Source organism: Eptatretus burgeri, chromosome 5 (assembly GCF_056783735.1).
Source record: "Eptatretus burgeri isolate ZD-2024b chromosome 5, Ebu_testis_v1, whole genome shotgun sequence".
NCBI classification, from domain to species: Eukaryota; Metazoa; Chordata; class Myxini; order Myxiniformes; family Myxinidae; genus Eptatretus; species Eptatretus burgeri.
Genome location: NC_140965.1, coordinates 48,530,665 through 48,540,592, shown reverse-complemented (window position 1 = coordinate 48,540,592; position 9,928 = coordinate 48,530,665). Strand labels below are relative to the sequence as shown.

Below are 9,928 nucleotides of genomic sequence, written 5' to 3'. Positions count from 1 at the left end.
AATCTCTGTCGGAACAATCTGCCGTAAAGTCTTCTCTTGGATTGAAAGGGCTGCAAAGCAGCACGGATTGCAAGACCCTGCAGTATGCGTCATTTATGAAGGAAAACGGCCCAGAATAAACAAAATTGTATTCACAATGAAATACAAGCTTTCAGGAAAGGCATGGATGTGGAGCCGAAGCCTGCTGTAAAAGAACTGCAATGTGAAGGAAATACAACAACATTTGTTTGATGATAATGGGGCAAGGGTTCAGCTAATGGAGGCTTTGAAGAGAATGCATCAGAGACATTGCAGCAAAGTACAAGACTGCACCAAAGACATAGCCCCCTAGGTTATGATCAAAACTCTCTGCAGATTAGCAGCTAAAAGATTGCTCAACAAAGCCTTGCAACTGTCCAAAGAGGATGCGCCGGTGTCAACAGCCTCGACATTAAAGAACCAGATGATTTTGGGGGAAGGGATGGCATACTGCTTCATCTGAGCCTTTCGGTTATGACTCGGGCCTATCAGCCCGGCCTATCAGTCCAGAGAGCCTCTGCCATTTCCATTGATGAAAATGGCAGATGCGTAGTTGCTAATATAATTACAAAATCAGAAATAGAAAATGGCAAGATTAAAGTGAAACAGCAGCCTGTGAAATGGAGCTGTTGTTGTTAATGCAAAGCAGTCACTGAAGCAGAAGTGGAAAAAGGCATTTCAGGAACCCACTCACGAGCTGAGAACTGCCTCAGATGCATGTGATGATGGGTCTCGTTTTGAACACTACATCACAGTTATTAGCAGAGACTCTGACAGTAATATCTTATAGACTACAGAGTTGCAAGGTCACTCTTGGGCTTGTTTCAATGATGGGGAAGAGAGGAGATTGGGACCATACTCTATGCAGAACGATGGTGCTGCTCAAGCAGTCTTCTTGGCTATTGGGCACAATCCTGGACGGGTCGCCACTCCGACCCAGTATACCAGCATGCTGGCACTCATTTTGCCGACCTCGGAAGGATGACAGGCTGAGTTAACCCCACCTGGTATTAATTCAACAGCAGAGCGGAATTTGAACTCAGGACCCTAGGATCCAAAGCCCGCCACCCTAACCATTAAGCCAACACCAGGCAACACCAATGGTGGGGGATGTTGTAGTTAACTTTGTATATTAGCTCAGGCTCGCCAATGCATTTGTTTAGTACATTGTAATGGCGATACTACAGTATTGCAACTGCGTAAAGAGCACGTCGGTGTCAACAGCCTCAACTGCAAGGCATGTGGATTGCAAGCCACTGCAGTATCCATACCTTATGATCACACCTGTAGTGTGACCTGTATTATTGATAATATTTCATTCACATTTTAATTGGAATATAATACATGCACAAACCAGAGAATGTCAACACATGATTTCCATCATACTTCAACACATCTAATATATCAAACTCTTTCTAACCACTGACTCTGACTGACTCACTGACTGATATTAAAGACAGAATTATTCTTTATGATGAATACATTCTCAATCCACAAGATCCCCACTCAAAATCCTGCAGTTATTGCGTATTTCCGTCATGAAAATCGCCCTTTTGTTCCGCCCGCTCAGCTGTTTGTTCTTGGAACCAGCGCTAATTGATGGTCATGTGACCACTGAACAGTGAGCGTATTTCCCAAAAACAAATTAATTATTCAAGATGGCTGCGCCCGTGAAGCGATGTGTTTTATAACATTTTCGTTGTTTTCATCGTCAAAATGTTCGGTTTTGAACCTTGCGAGTGCATAATTCATCAGCCAAATGTAGAAAATGATGGTGCCCTGCCGTTTTCGGTGGCTAGGTGGGAAAAAATGTTTCGAGCCATGTTGCCCTGGTTCTTTTCCTTTGACCGGGTAAATTATGCCAGGTATCTCCCTGTCTACTGGATTGAGATGGTGAATCTTCAGAGGACACACCCTGCATGTCACCAGGAAAAGCTCGTCACGGGGCACTGGACCGTACAGCGTCAATATCGCCACCCATTCTCATCAATTGCTAGTGATCAGGCAATAGAACAAACGTGTAATTGCGACTCGAAGACCAGTGGAGGATTGACTGGGATAACCCTCAAACCAGGTCCCATACAGAGATGGATACTGGCGCAGCCCGAGCGTGCTGCAATTGCAAGGCAATGCGAGGTTATGGCGGGTATGTCGCCTGACTGCAGCAAGAGGAAGGGGTTGTACGCGTCACAAGTGAGGAAACATGATCAGGATGTCCAGTCAATCATCACTACGATTGGGAGTATGATCAACCCATTCGAAGTTGAGTCTGATCAACTGGTTTGTTTAAGCTCTGGGGTATATAGCTTCTGATCGTGTCAAACATGATCTCCTATCTGCTTATCAGACTGGCGAGGAATCTCTGAGCCGATATATTAACGACTGTTTGACTGTGAGAGATGAAAGTCTGGACGTAGTGGATGGATTGGGTGAGCAGACTGCACCCCACCGGAAGATGAAGCCTCATCCTGATATGTTCTCTCCACTGACCCCATACTTCTCAAAACTGAGAACGTTCGCTGAACAAAGTATCTCAAAATCTTCCAAAACAACCAGTGGTCGAGAAGTCATTGTGAAAAATGAGAGAAATGTATTCTCGCGACTTCTTGCCATCGGTCAGCCTCAGAGTATCAATCTCCGTGACATTCTGACTCATTCCCTGGCACCCGTCTCACTACCTCTTACCAATGCTGACGGGTCCTTGGCAAAAAATGTGAAGTCAAAGCTCCTTACAATGGTCGAGGAAAAGTGCATTGACTACCTGAAGAGTGGCATCCCTGACCACGCAGCGATCATTGTTGATGCGGGTCCCCTGATTCGGTCCATTAAGCCTATCCCAGCTACTTTTGGAGGGCTGGCTGATGCCATTTTCTCTGCCTTAACAAAATTTGCCAAGAACACGAATTGTGCTCACTTAGATTTTGTTGTCGATCGCTACCCTGATATAAGCGTAAAAAATGAAGAAAGGGATAGGAGAGCAGTCAGTGGCAGCCAGACCATACATATTTATGGTAAAGAGCAAAAAACACCGAAGCAATGGTCAAAATTCATGTCAAGCAGTCAGAATAAAGAATCACTTGATGCTTTCCTCGTGTCGGTATGGAAGGACATCAACTCGTGTGCCTACTTCGATAGGGACGTTGATGTGTACATTACACATGGAGAGTACTGTCATGTTCTGAGGAGTAGGAATGCCATCACAACCATTTGCTCTGTTGATGAGTTGTCATGTGACCACAAGGAAGCAGACACGCAGCTTCTTCTCCACGCGCAACACGCTAGTGCAACATTTGAAGATGTTGTAATCGTGAGCTGCGACTCGGATGTGGGCATAATTTCCCTTTGTCTTCAACAAAATCTGTCCTGCAATACATTCTTCATGACTGGCAATGAAGTGTTTGAGACATCACGCATTATGGATTTGCAGAAGATTACCTGTTGTCTTGGAGCTGATGTATGAAAGGCACTAATTAGTTTACACGCATTCACGGGATGCGAGTCCACCAGCGCTTTCTATGGAAAAGGCAAGCAGAAAGTGTTCACTATTATGTTTGATCGTGATGACTACATACGGTCTTTCATTGAACTGGGACGAGGTTTCGATCCGGATGAAGTTTTCCTCAAATCCCTGGAATCCTTCGTATGTCATCTTTACAGGCAGCCAAAACTCGATGACGTCAATGAGGTACGATACAAAATGCATTGCGTCTCCTCAACATCTGGTCAAAGCCTTCCGCCAACCAAGGATGCATTACATATGCATACCTTGAGGACCAATTACCAAGCGGCAATTCATAGGCGATCCCTTGCGCAGTCTCTTGGTGCCCCTTCACCTGTAGGCCATGGGTGGGAGATTGTTGATGGGAAATTAGTCATAAAGTGGATGACCATCAATCCAGCCCCAGACATTCTTTTGAAAGTCACACAATGTGCTTGCAAAGTATCAAAGTACTCAAGTTGGAGGTGTTCATGCATAAAGGCAAAAGTGCCATGTTCAGATTTGTGTAAATGTTCAGACTGTAACAATGTCAGCCATGCAACTGACCTTGGTGATGATTGCGATGATGGTGATGATGATGACGATATTAATTGTAATGATGACCAGGAGGATTATGATGAGGATGAAGGATACGAAATGTTAACGTAGTTTAGCGTTGTATAAATGATGTTTTCTGGCTGCAGATAACACCATGTTCACATGCCATTGTCTAATGGTACCGACTGAGTGTATCGGGATTCCTTCTTACCTATAATAAGTTTTTATGTCGGTTATAATCTGTATTCATTTCTCTTATGTGTTCTTTCTGTTGTACTTCCATTGCTTATTACCTAGTTTTGAGCGCTCGTGATGTCAAAGGCAATTATTGAACGAAAATTTTTGTCCACAATATACCAGAAAAATGATCCATTTTAACGAATTTCGCCATTTTTGGAAGACCCCCCCCCAGACGAAACCAGGTGCAGCAGCCTTCAGAACTCTCCGTAATGCGTTCACAATAAAGATGATAACAAGTCTAGGCAGGTTGATGCGTGTGCGTATTTCAGAACAGTAGATATCGACGTCAAAACTTGGTTCTCAGACATGTCAAACCGACCCATTTTAACGAATTTCGCCATTTTAGGAAGACCCCCCAAGAAGAAACTAGATGAAGCAGCCTTCAGAACTCTCTGTAATGTGTTCACAATACAGATGACAACTACTCTAGGCAGTTTGGAGCATGTGCGCATTTCAGATCATTAGATATCAACTTCCAAAGTTGGTTCCCAGACATGTCAAACCGACCCATTTTAACGAATTTCGCCATTTTAGGAAGACCCCCCAAGAAGAAACTAGATGAAGCAGCCTTCAGAACTCTCTGTAATGCGTTCACAATACAGATGACAACTACTCTAGGCAGTTTGGAGCATGTGCGCATTTCAGATCATTAGATATCAACTTCCAAATTTGGTTCCCAGACATGTCAAACCGACCCATTTTAACGAATTTCGCCATTTTAGGAAGACCCCCCAAGATGAAACTAGATGAAGCAGCCTTCAGAACTCTCTGCAATGCGTTCACAATACAGATGACAACTACTCTAGGCAGTTTGGAGTATGTGCGCATTTCAGATCATTAGATATCAACTTCCAAAGTTGGTTCCCAGACATGTCAAACCGACACATATTAACGAAATCGCCATGTTTGGAAGATCCTCCAGAAGAAACCAGGTGCAACAGTTTGGAGAACTCTCTGGAATACATTCACTATACCAATGATAACGTGTTCTGAAAATCTTAGGCATGAGTGATGTCAATGTCTGTGGATATTGGCAGCTGAATTTGCCTTCAGACACCAAAATGACAGTTTGGGCTTGAATTACCCGATTTTCGAATGGCTAGAAAAAAAAAACAGCAGGAATCTCCGTGGAGAACTATGGCCCCCCATTTTATAATGTTAATAGCTATCCGAATCCGCAAAAACCAAGTGTCCCCCCAATCAGTGGAACAAAACTCATGTTCTAGCCCCTTTTCCAGTTATGGCTGATGGCGTATGGGGAAGCACAGTAATTTTGTATGTCGACGGACATCAAAGTCGATACACCAGGAAAAATCACAGAACCGTCACACAGCATCCATAAATGAAAATATAAATATATTAATTAAAAAAGGAAACAAACAAAAAAACATGTCTGGATGGTATCCCACTAAAAAACTCAAACAAGGTAGGAATGACACTACAAAACGACAGCACAATCCTTTTACGAATTGCCATCACGACATCTTTTGACATTTTACCGTTTCAAACCCACAACATATAAAATACACAATCACACCAACCCACACTACAAATGTACAACTCCCTCCCACATTGCCATCTTCATGCAATTGTTACTGTGCTGGCAGGATGGCATAGCTGGCAACTGGATGTCCCGTCTGCCATCATTAGTTGGTGGATGTTAAAGATCCCACAATGTCCTTCACGAAGATTAGACAAGCTAATCGCTGGCACCAAGAAGGAATTCAAAATTCCTGCCGTAACCTCCAGGGGGTACGGCATCAGCGGGAGAGCAGCGCTCCCAGCAATGATGCAACCAGCAGACAATAGCTGCATATAAAATTATCAGAGCAGGTAAGTGTGGCGTTAACTGAGCAGGTAAAACCAATATCTTTCGTAACTCATTGGAGTTAGGATAGGTACAATGAGGATTGTAGTGCAGCAAATGTAAGATCATCGATAAAAAATGTCAGTGTGTCAGTTTGTCTCCTCCATCACTCCAAAACCATGAAACCGAGCAGCCTGAAACTTTGCATGCATACCAAGGGAACTCCAAGGGAGTGCATGACTGAAAACTGGGCGTATAGGTTAATTAAAACACCCCTTTTGAAGATTAATTATTAACGGCCTTATTTAATTATATCCTTTATCAGGTGCATCCTCGGACACCTTGCTCTCAATGGGGTGTTAAGGCATCCTTGGTTATCTCGTTGGGGACTTCATTCACCATTTTGTTCGGCCTGCTCAATAATGCCTTAAGTTGGAACAATCTGCAATGGTTTATTCACAGTAAAGTGCTCAAAATGTTTTTTTTTTTCACTTTTCTCACTGATATCATGGAACTCTTGATCTTCACACCTGTGAATCGCTTTTTTAAGTGTTATAGTTTTCAAATTCTGAGCTTGAAGCGATTTCATGCATTATATGATACGATTTTCCACGATCTTCTTTTAAGGACTAATTGAAGTATATCATCAAAATATAATTTGAGTTTGGAGGATCGTGTATTAAATAACTTAAAATCTGGAGTGAAATCTGAAAATGTTAAGAAATCGACGATGCTTAGTTTTCTTGCCAGAACAAATCAGCTTGTTATCGCTTGCCAAGCCAGCCGTTCTTTATCAACCATTTAATTGGAGTGCTTGCTTGAGTGCTTAAGCCACTTGCAGAGTGCCCTACAGTCGATAGTGGCATAGTTCATGTCCCGATCGGCATGTGCAATTGGCAGTTGCTACAAAGTAGAGATACATGTGGGTAGATTATTTATTTTATACTAGATGACCCGTGAACCCGTTGGGTTCCCATTGTGACAGCAGTTGATAAACATAACCATCAGAGATGGGGAATCCCCTGCCATTGACAAAGGTCATACATATTCCAGATAATGAGGGAGGTGAATTGGAAACAATTTGGTCATCATGTCTTTCGAGCTATATAGCAAAAGGTTTATATTAAAATTTAGGGCCTATTTCATGATAATGTCATTTTTCAAGATGGCTGCCTGGCGGCCATATTGGATGTCTGAGCGGGCCGAAACCATGTTGGAAAAATTTCCCCAGGGGTGAGGAACGTAGTAACCAAAAATAATTGAAATCAGATAAGCGGTTTTCCATTTATTACAAAAAACATTTTTTTCAAGATGGCCGCCACAGTCGGCCATCTTGGATCCGGCCACGCCCAAAATCAATAGGGTTCTTCCTTTTCAGGTGGTACATGTGTGACCCAAATTTCAAATCGATATGGCGAACAGTTTATAAGTTATCGCACTCACAGCTATAAATGTTGACGCCCAACCAGCCGGACGGACGACGCGGGTAATAACAATATCCCCCTTCCGCCACGCAGTGGGGGATAAAAATCATTTCAAAAAATAAATAAATAAATAAATAAAAGATGGCTCCAGCGAACTATACCGCTGAGGTTGTTTGCATTGATCAAATTCTCCCGAAGAGTACTTGACTGAATCGGGAATTGATTTTGTAATAATTTTTTGTTGCCTGATTTGAACGAAACTTGATATTGCGCGTCAATGTGAAAAAAAACGGAGAAAAGAAAGTCGAAGAAATTATTGTACGAAATCTTCGAAACACAATTTAATTTATTAATGAACACGGAAGTATCAGATCAAAATGACGATGTTTATTTTATGCTTAAAAATAAATCGTTCTTTGTCGATACTAAATGTTTGAGATTTTAAAATAAATCATTGCAAGAAAAAAAAAAAGATAGCTCCAGCGAACTATACCGCTGAGGTTGTTTGCATTGATCGAATTCTCCTGAAGAGTCCTTGACTGAATCGGGAATTGATTTTTTAATAATTTTTTGTTGTTGCCCGATCTGAACGAAACTTGATACTGCGCATCGCAGGCGAATGGTGAGTAAGGTGGCCCTAAAATTTTTGCGCTATCTTGTACCGTTTTGGCTGTATTTCGGGAACATACATACATACATAAAATACATACATACATACATACATACATGCATACATGCATATACACAAGATGAGAGTTTTAGTAATATATCGATGAACCGGGTTGTGTGCTATAATGGTTTCTCTTTGGGAGTTTCAAAGGAAAATACATTTGATAACGCCCGATTTCCAAGCCGTTTGCCGTATTAACGTGTTTTCTAAATTACAGAGCCAAATTTTTTCCACTCATCACATGACGATTGGCAGCACATCTCTTTGCAATGTCGATAATGCGACGTTGTTTTTATAATTTGTTCATCGAAATTCCCCCAAAACAAGCGTGAAGGCTCCTCAAGGTTTGTGGGTTGGAAACAGTACGTACTCGAGTCAGTAATCACACCGACTCCAATCAGCCGATTCCTGAAAATTTGCCGACATTGGCCAATCACTAATATATATTGTTAGTGTGTGTGTGTGTGTGTGTGTGTGTGTGTGTGTGTGTGTGTGTGTGTGTGTGTGTCTCCTCCATGTGTGTGATGGAATGTGTGCTGGGAGTTGTAACTATGTGATAATATATTAAATCCTCCAGTGAGTAGAGTCTAATTAGTGATGTTGCATTGATGGGGTAACTGACTGCCTGGATGTGACTGTGGTTGTGGATCGACCGATGCAGGTAATCTACTGATGTGGATCCGTGACCAAGGTTGTGGATCCGCCGTTTGGAGAGGTCCTGGGCTGAAAGGATCGAAACTTCGAGGAAGAACGGTGCCCAGCTGATGATCTGTGTGGTCGGAAAACCATTCATTTGCTTACAGGTCAAGGTTCTTACTTTAGGTAAGAGAACCGTGTTTTGAGGTTTACATCATTTACAGCAATCCTTAAAATTATATTATATTTCAGGAATAGCTGAAACTGTACAATTGATTGTGTGTGTGTGTGTGTGTGTGTGTGTGTGTGTGTGTGTGTGTGTGTGTGTGTGTGTGTGTGTGTGTGTGTGTGTGTGTGTGTGTGTGTGTGTGTGAGTGTGCGTGCATGTGTTTATGTGTGTCTCTCCTCCATAACTCCAAAACCATGAAACCTAGTGGCCCCAAACTTGCATGCATATAAAAGGAGCTCCAAGGTAGTGCATGAATGAAAATTGGGTGTTTGGGTTAACATTAACACCTCTTTTGAAGATAATAATTAACGGCCTCATTTAATTATCCTTTATCAAGACCTCATCCTTGGTCACCTCGCTCCTCCTCGCAGGGGTCTTAATTCGCCATTTTTTTGGCCTGCTCAACAATGCCTTGACTTGGAACAGGCCACAATGGTTTTTAACGATAAAGTGCTCAAAATGTTTTTCACTTTCCTCACTCATATCATCGAAAGCCTTATCTACATACCTACGAATCGCTGTAAACATCACTTTTGTAAGTCTCACCGGCATCTAAAGAAGCTGAAAGTCAAGTTCTTCTTTGTTGTGCCTGATCAATTTAATTGTGCCTGTGTACTCCTTATATGAGACATGCTCTCCTTGCTCTTCAGCATTTATTATACTAACATTGTGGTAATGATCAGTGACGAAATGGATATTTGTTGAGCAATTCTTATGAGAAATCCCCAACGACTGGTGAAGTACTCGGTTGGCTAAATCACGTTGGTTTTTAAGGAGACTCCATACGCCAAGCATATCCCAGGTGGAAATACTGCCCTGACTGCAGCTCATCCGCGGATGATGACTACTCATCCGCGGATGCTGCAGT

General features: G+C 42.4%; 1 long non-coding RNA gene across 1 annotated transcript in view; it reads right to left on the bottom strand.

Annotated features, from left to right (window-relative positions):
* Positions 1 to 1,331: 1,331 nt before the first annotated feature.
* Positions 1,332 to 9,928, bottom strand: part of LOC147026387 (uncharacterized) — a 9,978-nt gene continuing 1,381 nt past the window's right edge. Inside the window, exons 1-2 of the long non-coding RNA XR_015058316.1 lie at positions 8,818 to 9,928; positions 1,332 to 3,851 (exon numbers count right to left, since the gene is read on the bottom strand). The exon at positions 8,818 to 9,928 is cut by the window's right edge and continues 1,381 nt beyond it. This is a non-coding gene — a long non-coding RNA (uncharacterized LOC147026387). The remainder of the gene's footprint in view (positions 3,852 to 8,817) is intronic.